Here is a 3,314-nt window from a genome sequence, read left to right as displayed (position 1 = left end):
GGGGGGGGGGGGGGGGGGAGATCCTCCACTTATAAATGGTTTTCAAACAATATATGAAAGCTCGTTCACCAGTGTACGCTTCATTTCTCGCACCACCTGCAGCGAGCTCATGGTATACGACCATTTATTTTAAGACATGTCATACCTGCACGTCGTGCCATGTTCCTTTTATTTGTTTATTTATTTTTAACGACACGTTAAAAGCTAAGCGAAAGCAGAAGCAAATAAGATGCGCACCGTGGAACCATTTATCACGTCGCTTTCACTCCGAGAAAGCGTCTTCATCGCTCACCTGTTACGAATGTTGCAGCGACAGCAACACTGGCTGCCAGCGCAAGTTGTCTCCGGCAAAGTAGTCGCTGTGTATACTAATGCAAAGTTAGAGCTGCCTGTGCAGTTTCTTTATCGTAGCAACCGGAAGCAACGTTACGTGGAGCTTAGCATACCGAAGGGGTGCCGTAGCCGAGGGTGCCAAATTATTAAAAAAAACAAAACTACCTTTTTTTTCAGTTTACCGTGCTGTAACCATCATCTCACTATGAGGCACGCCGTAGCGGGAGACTCCGGGTTGATTTTGACCACCTGGGGTTCTTGAACATGCACTTAAACCTAAGTACACGAGCGTTGTTGCATTTCGCCCCCAATTAAATGCTGCCGCCGCGGCCGGAATCGAATATCTCAGCAATGGAATGCCACAGCCACGGTACTACCGAATTAATTTGAATCACCTGGGGTTCTCTAAAAGAACGTGCATTCAAAGCACGGTACACGAGCTTTTTCTTTTTTTCTTTGTTCTTTCTGTATTTCGTGCCCAGCTGAATACGGATGAAATACGAATTGAACCTTGGTTATCATGCTTATAGGAGCTTAAAGATAAGAGGCACCGAGTCACTGCGGTGGATGGTTATATGAAATAAATAAGCGTTACGCACTCTTTAGATTGAAGTGCTGCATATTACCCGGATGGGTCAGTGAAAACTCTCTCCGGGGTCAAAAGTGCGCCATCAGATTTCTTTTTTTAGCTTTGATGTTCAAGAATTATTTAAACAGTAGCGCTGAAGCACGTGCACGACGAAAGCAAAAGACGGCGGCGACACAGGGCTAGAGTGGATTCGATAAATTTCGCCTTTCAAAGTACGTAGCAGTGGCGGATGCTATAAGGACGATAATCGCAAACGTAACTTCTTTAATTGTTACAGTGAAACTGTCTATGGCTAGGCTTCCGGGATTTCTTCGTGGTGTAACGTCGACAGAAAACTATCATCATCTATGGCTCGTATACACTGTAAATTAATTTACACCTTTAAGTGTGAAAAAGGGTGCAAATGTGTCTATAGCTCACCCCCTTAGGGTGTGATTTATTTAACTGACACCGTAAGGGTGTCAGTTATAGACACATTTACACCGTTTTTCACATTTAAGGGTGTAAGTTATTTTACAGTACTCCCAAATGACATGGCTCATACCACCGTAAGGCAAGGGCTACAAGCACTCAGCAAAGTGAAGCGCACAGTGCATACATTCTTTGGAATCCCGCATACAACATACAGAACAGCATACATTTCAGTAAGGACCAAGCTGAAAACAAGCATCTGAACCACATAATTTATTGAGGTGCTCCTGTGCCCACATGAAGTGCGAAGCACGTAGCCCTCCCCGCAGACGTTTCTCGGTAAAGATTACTGTTGCGCAAGCTGCCGTGGCGACGGCAGCTTGACTGTAGCATACGAAGCCGCGAGTGAGGTAACTACTCTATCGTACGTAAAAGAAGAACCCTCCTACCAACTGATTTGCTTTGTGACAGTGCTATGGGACGGCCACGTATGGTTAGGACTCCTGAAGCATACGAGGGCATACGAGGCGCGGCGAATTTATCTTCTCTGTCTCGTCCACTCTTTATAGGTGCACGAAGTGGCGACACTATAGCCAAGTCGCAGGCCATCGAAACGTCGTAGGCTAATAATTAGGTGAAGCGTGTGTGAGTGTCGCCACGTGAATAATTTCAACCTACGTCGCAATGGGTAGTCGTTCTAGTTGTCGTTTACACCTTCGCTGTCCAACCACCTTCGCAGCGTGGATTGGAGGCCATTTTCTTCATTGTTGGCTAAAGCTTGCTAATGAATTAATTAAGGTAAATGTCGAAATTTGTAAATTGAAACTAGGTAGTCGTGAATGCACGTCCACTGTTCAACACTGATACTGAAGCTAAAGTATAAGCTTTTATATATCTGGGCGAAAAGTCAGTGACGAAGTGTGTTGGTTTTCCACGTAGTTTTATAACCACAGCGATTATCGAAGGAATGGTAATTGGAACGCCAATCATTTGACCGGAATATTAGGGTCAGATAACCCGAAAGTGGTGTTTGTCTCAGAATAATGAAACGAATCTGTCTGTCCAGCTTCTATTCTGCAACTGCAGATTGTATGCTAAAGTAATTATTTAGGTAAGCAGAGTTATTCAGTCAGACATCGTTGGGTAAAGAGCTTACAGGTGGTTATCACATTAGTCTTTGTTTGTTCAGGTGACTTATCAAGACCGCAACGCCGATGTCGCAGTTGTCTTCGCGCCGGAGCGCAAGCTGATTTTCACAGTGATGCGACCAGGCCTATGCCAGAACGGCGAAATACTAGACGAACAAGGTGAAAAAGCAGTAACCTCACATTTCTGCAGTGAAATTATAGGATCAGTAGGTGCCGTGGTCGAGATTGCGGTTTATGCAAGTGTCTCAGATCCGCCTACATGCAGGTAATCTGATACCACGGATACCCAGGCACAGATACTTTGCCCATGAACTTTGCACTGACAGCCGCCGTAACGCAGCGACTCAATATCTACAGCGACGCTGGATACGGCATCGTTCTGGAAAATATTGCGTGCGTTTATCGAGCCTTGTAGACCGAGAATTTCTCTCTATACGTGAAGATAGTGCAATACCGGGCCGACCCGCGGCGGAGGTAAAGCAGTCTTTAAGCACTCCGCCAACTTGCGAAAAATAAGTTTAATATCTTAGGTACCAATACAACCCGTTTCAGCTATAAAGCTGATAAGAACAGATACTACACTTTGATCCGCGTCGGCCATGTCTTCGTTCGCACCGCCCTCTCTTAGCCGGCGTTCGAAGCGCTTGCGTATCTCCTTTCCTTTCCTTCCGCTCTGCCGTGGTGGGGCTGCCCGCCAGGACCGCGAACCGTCCATGTGGCCCCCATCCCGCTAACTTAGGACGTTTCACCGGAGCAACGGCCAGGTTTCAGGAGTTTGTAGGGAACCAGTTCTGTGCTGTCTGTGTTGTGCGTGACCGTCTGGGGTTTTCGAG

At 46.3% G+C, this 3,314-nt stretch overlaps 1 pseudogene; it reads right to left on the bottom strand.

Annotated features, from left to right (window-relative positions):
* Nucleotides 1-2,900: 2,900 nt before the first annotated feature.
* Nucleotides 2,901-3,082, bottom strand: LOC135917283 (U2 spliceosomal RNA; annotated as a pseudogene).
* Nucleotides 3,083-3,314: the final 232 nt, after the last annotated feature.

Source organism: Dermacentor albipictus, chromosome 5, assembly GCF_038994185.2.
Source record: "Dermacentor albipictus isolate Rhodes 1998 colony chromosome 5, USDA_Dalb.pri_finalv2, whole genome shotgun sequence".
In the NCBI taxonomy this organism is placed as follows: Eukaryota; Metazoa; Arthropoda; class Arachnida; order Ixodida; family Ixodidae; genus Dermacentor; species Dermacentor albipictus.
Note: the sequence above shows the minus strand (reverse complement) of the source record. Positions and strands in the feature narration are given on the sequence as shown.